The sequence below is a fragment of the Strigops habroptila genome, chromosome 8, assembly GCF_004027225.2.
Source record: "Strigops habroptila isolate Jane chromosome 8, bStrHab1.2.pri, whole genome shotgun sequence".
Classification (NCBI taxonomy): domain Eukaryota; kingdom Metazoa; phylum Chordata; class Aves; order Psittaciformes; family Psittacidae; genus Strigops; species Strigops habroptila.
Window position 1 is genome coordinate 18,035,582 of NC_044284.2, and position 9,804 is coordinate 18,045,385.

Below are 9,804 nucleotides of genomic sequence, written 5' to 3' on the forward strand. Positions count from 1 at the left end.
TCCTTAGAGAAGGAGAAGCTGAAATACTCTGAAGAGCAGAGAAACGTGTCTAATCCTACCTGCTGGGCATGTGCTTTGAGACCCCCCGTGTGCCCCTGCCCTGACCCAGGGACTTGTGTGGGGCTTGGCTGAGGCCAGGGCTGCCCCAAGCAAGCGTGGGGACACCCGCAAGAGCAGTGCTGAGCCTGGGCTGAGCCTCACTGGGGCTTGCAGACATCGTGCCCCTCACAGCTCGCAGCAAGGGGAGCTGCAGGGCTGGGGCACTGGAAGGCTCTTGGGGGACGGAGGGGAGCAGAACAGCTCTGCTCATTTGGTGCTGCTCACGGGCATTTGTGTATCATGAGACAAAACCCCCATCCCGGTACTATCACTAGCAAACACTGAGCCATCAGGAACATGTCACATTCTCTCTGTGTTTCAGAGCTGCTCAACACCTGACGGTAGCTGTGGCATTTTGTGGAGCTGCCACACAGAATCGCTCATGTCTCGAGTGCCTTTTGGAACTGGTGTCGTTAGCAACAGCAGCCACAGCAATGGATGTTGTGGGGTAACTGGTTTGGGGGAGAAATCTGCAATGTTGGCTTTTCCCCTTGCACATGGAATGCAGCTTCATGGTGGTTTTTGAAAACTTTTACTTTAAATAATAGAAATTAAACACAAAGAGTTAACAGTAAGAGTTCTCTATTTGATGCGGCTGAAGGAGAGGTAGGTAGGTAACTTACTGGCCCTGTTGCAGGGGTGACCAGCAGGCAGGAGGAGGGGAGCACCTTTGGGCAGTGCACACCCAGCCAGTACTGCTGCGGTACCTGGTGCTGCCGCCTGACAGTGGCTTTATCCACTGTGCAGGGAGCAACACGCTGCTCCGTGGGCTCAGCCTCACTCGGAGGTGGGGGGTGCCCATGCACAGGCCTTGCCTGCATGCACGGTGGGGTTTGCTGCTGAAAGCAGAGGCTGTGCTGGCATTTCAGACCCCAGAAGCCTCATACCTGCATGTGCCAGGAATGGTTTCACAGATTGAGCTGTCTGGATGGGGTTTAGGGCTCAGGCCAGCCTGGGATAATTGAAAACTGCGCTCCAACAATTCTAAACATTTGGATTCCAGTCATTTTCATCTGTTTGTTTATTTACCTTTTCAAGAAAGCTCCAATAGTACTCAGAACAGTTTTATTGTGCTAGAAATTTCTAGCCCACTGTGATTTGCAGGTTCTTGTGCTGATTCAGTGCAGCGAAGCCTTAGAAAGTCTATTCAAGACCGCAGGCTGACACCATTTCATGCTTCCTTTCCCACCTTGGGCTGAGACTACAGTGTGCTCCCTGCTTCTTTCAACTTCTGTTTAATTAAGTTTTATTTTTAAAAGTGTTTGGTTGTTTCTCTCCCCCACTCTCTTATTTTCCTCTTTGCATCCGTCCATGTCTCCAGGTTTCCTATGGCAGGCCTTTCGTCTTCCTGGTCTGGCTGCAGCCAGCCACGTTGCCAGTGTCGCAGGGAACGTGGGTGCTGGATGGACTCCCGATCCTCTCTTTTCAAGGAGTTTGCCCGTGTGTTTGCCCTCCATCACTGCTGAGGGTGGCTGCATGCAGCAACACCAGCCTTCTGGCAGGGAGAGCAGAACCGTGGTGTGCTTCCCCATCCCAAGTGCTGTGGTCCATGTCACTACATGCAGGCAGCTGCTGAGTAAGGACTTGCACAAAGCCTAGAAAGGCAAAAGGAGCTTTTCCTCCTGACATCAGGAGCCTTTGGATTAAGCTCTGTAAGGGCTCATTACTCGAAAATAGTGACTTTATACGGTGAAGAACACTGCTGTGGTAACCTTAGCAGAGGCTTCAGAAAATTATACCCAGCTTCCACTGTTTGATAGTTCAGCTTTGGTTTTCATCCCAGCTCCACTTAAGAAACCCATTAGCGTCTTATTTGCCCTATTTTTTTCCTCCTGTGTTTTTCTGATTTAGTTGCCAAAACCTTTCTCATAGTTTTTTGAGACAGATAGCTTTAAAGATTGATACAGCTCTAATGCTTGTAGTGCCTCCACATCTGGTATGTTACCTATAACTTATAAATCTCTTAAATTTGGGAAGCACATGTCAACTGCAGCAAAACACTTTCTGTATTAACCGAACAGACAGAACTCATGTCAATGTTGTTTCATAACTGTTGTGAAACTTTAATTCTCTTCATTACCCCCTCTCTTAATCTGCTGGTCCATTTTATTCTGGAGCTGATGTCTCAAGACATCTCTGGGAGTTTTTTGATGTGCTCAGGCTTTGCTTCTGGAGGTGGCTGCAGAGGCAGAAGCTGTGGGCTGGAGCAGCCCAGCTCCTCTGCAGCAGCAAAGGCTGCCTGCCTTAGTTCAGCATCACACAACAGTGTGAGACGCTGGAGAGATCAGCAAATAAGTATCATGGAGCCCCTTGACACCGCAGCTCCTCTGGGAGGGAATCAGTAACTCAGCACGTGAGGCTGGGATAACGTGAATTATTGGGGTTTTTATTTCCCAGGCTGATAATCTGAATTGTTGGTAGTTTCAAAGCAAAAGAAAATCTCTTGATTTTATTCTGTTGCTCCATGTGATGATCTTAAATGGGAGCTGCATGAATATCTTGGGGCACAGTCTGAGTGTGTTCATACCTTGAAAATGCAGCATAAGAAAATATGGCCGACAATAGGTATTTATATTATTTAAATAGCATTCAAGTTATATTTAAAACGTTAGCCAGGGTAATATTCCTGCTGCTTTCTTTACAGCTTTCTCTTGATTTTAGCCTGGGCTGTGTGAGCAGAGCATGGGCAGCAGGACATACTGGTGTCCCTGTGCTGGACGGTGGCTTCTGAGTACAAAGATTCCTACTTTCATTGTCAACCTATTCAAACAATATTTGCTTTTGTTCTGGGTAAGATCTCAGTTTCTTTGCTAATGTCGCTTTGGGGTAGGATCTTTACAAATTACCTATTTATTTATTGATATGTCGACACACACTATTTAGAATCCTAAACAGCTTTGTGTTGCATGGTTTGAGTAGGGCTTATGCATACATAAATAAGACTAGGATGTCTTTGTATTCAACTTTAGCTTAAAATGCCTGTAAACTAAATACTCCAATAGTTGCAAGCTGCCCACGAGACAGCCCTCAAGACAGGCAACAACTTAATCACTTACAGAAAAATTGGCTTTAAGAATTGCCATTAGAGCAAGCAGAATGTATCAAGGGAGAAAGAAGATTTGCACCTGCAGAGCATGATTCCCTCTCCACTGCTGGTAGAAAGGGGCTGTGGAGCTGTCCTGGGGCTGTGAGCCTGTTATGCCTGAGTCTCCCCTTTCTGACAACCAACAAGGATCGTCTTGCCCAACCTGGTAGGTCCCACTTAGGTGGGTCTGCTTAGGAGAGCATCCCCTGCAGAGGAAGGATGCTTTATGCCACCACAGCCCAATCTGTAAAACCTAATCCCTGGCATTTTAGGTGAGCAGAGAGAAATAAACCAAGCTCTGCCTGGCTGTGCAGATGGATGCAGGCAGCCCTGTTCTCTCCAGCCAAAACTGCATGCTGCTTCACCAGCGTAAGGCTGCACACAGCCAGTGCCTGTAGCCCCACAGGCAAAGGGATCGTGGTCCTTGACTCCTGCCTTTGCTGAGCTGTAGACCTACTTCCTCAGGGTACATAGTAAAACCCCACCAGTGCCTCAGTCTCCTCCTATTCACTAGCGTTTGAAGAGTGGATTTTTGTGCCGGAGCTAACTCGGTTTCCTCTTCTCGGCTACTTGAAGAAAAAAATCAGCCTTTACAGGACTAATAAATTGTGGGAAATGTTTGTAATTTGTCAGTGGCTCAGTTACAATCACACTTGTGTGCAACAGATGATTCGGTGAACAGCAGTGACATTTGTTTTCCTGTGAATTTGAGAAGCTCGTACAAGAGCAGACCCGTGGTCCTGACCTGATTCCATCGCATTTTGGTTCTAGGAAAAAAGCAATACCTCTAAGTGTTGTAAAGAATTTTCTCCTCAGTCCTAATTTCTTTATTTTGAAAATATTTTGAGTGTCTTCACAATAGCAAAACTAAGTAAAAAATAAATCTTTCTCCCTTTTTAATCCATTCTGCATAGCTTTCCTGCTGTATGGAGGAACTCCTGACCTCTCTGGAGGCCGTCTCCCTCTCGGGCAGTGACCCAGCCATGCTTTGCTTCTCAGTCCTGGAGGACAGAGACAGAAGGAAGCGCACAAATCAGAAATCTCCACTTCTCAAGCTCAGGTACCTTCACACCAACCTCACAACGAAATGTACTGGCTTATAGTTCTCATACCTTTTTGGTCTGCAATGTTTTTTTGGTAGATGTAAGAATTTTTTTTAAGACTGTTTTGAAGGCTCATGTCAAGTTAAGCCGAAGTAAGATCTGAAGCAAACCCCTACCTGAGGGTAAGGATAGTGTTGTTGCTACAGTAGAGGATGGGCAGCTGGACATTTATTGCGTCACTGGCTTTCTGCTAGCCTTGCTGTTAATCTTTCTCTGCTACCGCTATCTTCTTTGCCAAGTGGTAAACACATGTATTGAGTGTCACACCAACGCAAAGCCTAGAATATACAGCCCTAAAAACATGGTGATTACTAAATGTGTTTAGCTTTTGCTCAGGCTCTGAGGTCTGTGGGACCAATTTCATCACTGTGGATTTACTGTTGCAGAAGCAGCAGCATTTCAGAAGTGCTTTGATTGCATCCTTGATGGAGAGTAGGGTCAAAGATAACAGCAATTCTGTCTCAGTCAGAGCAAACTGATGGGGTAAGATCAGGCTGGCTGGAATTTGTCTGTGTGTCTGTCCTCATCCATGCCAACCCCACCATCTGCGTGCCGCAGCAGCACCGGCTGGGCTCTGCAGCAGGGCTTCCCCCAGCCCCAGCACTGGGACCCAGCTCCACACAGCTTTGCCCAGGATGAACAATTTCTGTGCCCTTGTCTGAACCTCTGCTCAGATCATCTGTGTTTGAACAACATGGGAAAGCAGCTGAGAAATGTAGGGGCTGTGCTGTGGGCTTCCAGGGAAGCAGGAGGGACCCAGCTGTGATTGTAAGCAGAGAGCTTGCTTAACACTTGAGGGAGAGGAGGCTGGAAACGGGGGAGCTTGTGGTCATGTCTGCTTTTTTGAAGCTTTATTGCTTTTGCTAATTCCAAGCAAGTTGTGATTCAGAAATCACAACTCAGATCCTCAAATGATTAGGCTTAAAGTAATGGATTTGGGGTTTCATTTTCTGATTTCCTGGTTATCTGAGGCATGCAAAAGCCACAGGCTGAACTTCCTCTGACTGTGAAAGCAAGCAGCTTTTCTCTCTGCCTTGTCCTTTTCTTATAGCAGCCTTAAATCCTTCTAGAGCTCTTTGAAAACCAGCCAGCAGAAGATTATTAGCCGATGCTAATGTGGAATCAGAAGCATGAATGGTGTCTTGGCAACAACTGAAGAGCATGAGATGAGTATCTCAGTATCGCCAGGCACCTAGTTAAATTGGGGGAGTTGATGGGTCCTGCTTCAGGGTGCATGTGGATCATGCAGGCTGAGTCCTGTACACCCCCAGACATGGACAAATTTCCAGTGTTAAAAATCCAGATACAGAGGAGTTTACTTCTTGTTTGGCTGCTCTTGCACTATAATTATGTCCTGGGAAGCCTTTACCTTTCACATCTTTAGGAAGGCAGTAATATGTAGTTAATATAGGATTAGGAGTAGTTAAAGGATCCTCATTTGTTTTTTACTTACATTTAGTGCATAATAATTTTTCTCACTTTATTGTTAGAACAATAGAAATCTAATATATTTTGTCTGTAATTTTTTTTTGTTAACAAGATCTTGCATTTTTGCTATTTGTTTTTAAAGCTAGATTAAAACCCCCCCTAAATTTAATTCAACAGAAATGTTACTAAAGTTCTGCATTACCTGTGTGTAAGTGGTTACATTATATTCTCTTATTAATTAAACAGATGACATTCAGATTTGGAGTGTGTTATCCACCCAGCATAGCTTCCTGCTTGCCTTGGTGTCGTGGCAATCTCATCTCCATGGCAGGGCTGGTGCCTGAGCATCACTCATAGCCATGGCAACGTGGGGCGACAGGGAAGCCTGTGCTGGTCCATGCTGGGGATGTGCAGTTCAGTCCTGCTGTAGCTGTTATTTTTAAGAGTGCTAGTGCAGGCTATAGCAGTAATATAGCATGTGGGGTTTCCATGTGATAATGAACCTACTTGGCTGAAACTTGACCAGTTCTGAAATGAAGGGTTGAGGTAGATAAGAAAAATGAAATGAAAGTACTAATAGATTAGAGTGAAAAGCCTAGGCTCTCTTTGCGCGTAAGACTTCTAAAACCTTTCATTTAGCAAATTGGCTGCTTTCCTGAGCTAAATTACAGAGAGGAGCTGGGCAATTTATTTGCAGTGTTTGAGCACTGGGTACCTGAATCAATGTCTGTATCTTTCTTTCTTTTTTCTTTTTGAGATTCATCAGACCCTGAAACCAGTCATGATGGGGGAAGGAAAAAACAAACAAACAACCCAAAGCAAATACAAAAAAAACTAAAATATACAACTCAGTATTTTGGCAATGACCTTGACTTCCCCCACTGAGCTTTCTGACGATGAGATAGGATCTTTTACAACTTTCCTCTGTGTGAAGTATTGAAGCCTGTTGTGGTTTGCTGGGTACCAAAGAGAGGTCCAATGAGTTGTGTTCAAGAGGGAGGTAATGGCAGGGTTGTACCAGAGACCGGCAGACATTAAACCATGAGACCTGGAAGTGCTACAGCTGTGTCTGCAAAGGGGACAAATCTGTAGTAACACAAATCTGGTGGTTTGGTGCACTATGGAGAGGTGACCAACTCACTGCTATTGACAGCGGTGGGATATGACGTTAAGAGGCTGGCAACTTACAGAGCTGAAGTAGTGGGAATCTTATCTAGAAAAGGTTTTAGGTATTAAGCCCAAAGGGCAGAATATGATTCACCTTATAGAAAACCAAACCAACCCAGCAACTTCAGTGGGAAATGACTCCTGCGAGGATTTGCTGCATCCAGCTGAATTGAGCAGTTCAGAGGCTGAGCCTGTGCTTGTTGACTGGCTGTAATAAAACAGATACTTTCTTTTCTTAATATTGAGTGTAGTGGGTGTCTGTGAGAGAGCACTCAGGCTGCATGGGGGCTGGGAACTTCCTACTAGGAGCTTTCAGGATGCCCTAAGGTCAGTCAGCCTGGCCCTACCTCCAGAGATTGCTGTGGGAACCAGCATGAACTGCAGCAGAGGCGGGGCAGAGCTCCTCTAATGCCAAAGGTAATCGAACCGATACTCAAAGGCACCAACTATTACATCTGCTCCTTTCCTGGCAATTGAGCTCCAGTTTAGTATTGTGCTCTCCAAGCTCAACAGTCAGCAACAGCAAAAGTCTGACCCCTGCAGAATTTCTAGAATCTGTGATTCAAAAGGAGTGCTATGGCATCCTCAGAGCTTCTCATCTGTGCACTGCTCTGAATGATGGTGCAGCTGCTTTTTATCCTTCTCATAGCTGGAAGAGATTGATTTTGTTTCATTCACTTCCACATCAAGCAGGAGACCAGAACAAGGTAGTTCTTCCCTTTCTGCCCTGAGCTTGCTGCCTGGCACAGCTCATCACCCAGTTTCCTGGTGATTTTGTGCTACCTACTCTTTAGGTAGTAGGTACTTACTCTTTCAAATAGTCTTCAAAGAGTCAGCCTGATACTTAAAAGAAGTCTTTATAATAGACCAAAACACTGATAGGAATTTGGTTTGGTTTAACTTGTTAGTTCTTGGGTTTAGGAAAAAATATCAATGTATTTAGATGTGTTGGTTGGTTCAGCAGCAATCAAAGCTTCATTTTCAAGACTCCTTAACCCCAGGGAACCATGGGTTTTGTGGGATTTGTTTGTTTGGGGTTTTTTTCTTGGTGTTTTTTTTGGGGGTGGGGGGCATTTTTTGTTGGTTGGATTTTGTTTTGTTTTGGGGCTTTTTTCTGCTCTTTTATTATTTTTATTCTGCTATTATTATGCCGCGATCTAATCCTAATGCTGAGATTCTTATACCCATATCAATTAATTCTGAATCCACTTTTTCAGTTTAATCTTATTAAATTTTTGTTATTTACAAACGAAAATGAATTCAGATGAACATTTTCTAGGTCTGGGCTCCAATCCACGTAAGATACACCAGGCAATGAGGGCTTGGGCAGGGAACCTTCCAGAATAGATGCCCCCATCTCTGCTCAAGAATAGCAACTATTTAAGAAAAAGAAAGGAATTAAGTCTGACTAAACCATGGCTGAACATTTAGGAGGAGGAGAGTTAGAAGCATGGGGCGTGCTGGCTGGAAGCATTCCTGGAATGCACCATGCAGCAGCCTCAGTGCTACTGCTGGCGGGGGGCGAGGGGCTGAGGTGCAGCCCCAGGGAGATGTGGCAAAGAGAGTTTATCTTTTGGCAGAAGGAAGGAACTGGTTCTGGCAGCTCTTTCTTGAACAGAGGTATTGGGAAAACACTTGGAGCTTTGCAGAGCTGTCCCAGCTGAGCGCGCTTCACAGATGTATGGGGTGTGATTGTTATTTCAGGGCTCGGAAAAATGTGAGGTATCTCACTACAGCCAGACACAGTCCTGCCCCAACAAAAACACAGCAATGCAGTTTGATATCACACATTATAGTTTTAGCTAGAAATGTCAGAGAAAAGACGTAGGGGACATGGACAAGTAATATGGATGTGTGGTGCTGCATAACGTGTGCACAGGAGTATTTTTCATTGTCTTAGTGTTATTTACACTCTTAAAATCTCATTTCTATCTCCCATCTCTCCCTACCCCTATAGGCAAGCAGGTGGATTTTAGAAGGGTTTGAAGGTGATGCTTTGGCAACCTGGTTTGTGAATGACATTGGTGGTGAAAATGAGATAAGATGGGAGAAATCAAAGGAGAAGGACAAGAGTAATGGATTGAGGAGGTGGCTGGAGGAATGTAGGTGAGGATTACGTGCATTCAAGTTTTCAAAGCAATGGCTTCCAGCTTGCATTTTCAGTTCACAGTTGAAGGAGTTGATGTATGAGAGTAGCCAGTGTCCTCTTGTTGTTGGAATACACAGAGCATAAAGCTGAGCATGTGGGGCAGAAGGAGCCAACAAATCTCGATGAGGTAGCAAACCTTTCGTAGGTTTTGGCTGAGCTGGACTGAATGGCTTGGAGGGGTGGAGGTCGAGACAATGCAGAGGAAGGGTCAGAGGGATGGGGACATGGATGGACTGTGTGGAAGAGAAGTTGTGTGGTAGGGAAAGGGAGAGGGCAGTTAGAAAACACCCTGAGTAAATGGTTTGTTCATGTCCCCTACCATTATGGGTGCAGGCAGGGTGTGGGGGGTCAAGTGGGCAAGAGGCAAATAAGAAAACCAACACAAACTTTCCACACCCCATATCATTTGAAAATGGGTAGCAGCGTGTTAAACAGTTGTTGTTCTTCAGGATCCTTGCTAAAGAAAGCAGCAAATAGATTCCTTGCCTGCAGTGCAACAGCAAAGGGAACACAGACCCTGCTGTGTTGAGCCCTTTCATCTGCTGAGGCACTATTTCTCTTCCCTAAGCGGATGATTTATGTGACCAACCACTGCACACCATGATCTATATTTACAAATAATACTGCAGCTATGTTGCTTTCAGGAACTCCTTTAACACTTCAGTTTAAGAATTGGTTAGTACTTCACTGATGCTTGAACACTCAAATGCTTATGAAAGAGTCTGGAAAATTTGTGAATATGGCTACATCAAAATCCTTCTGTTATGTGACTC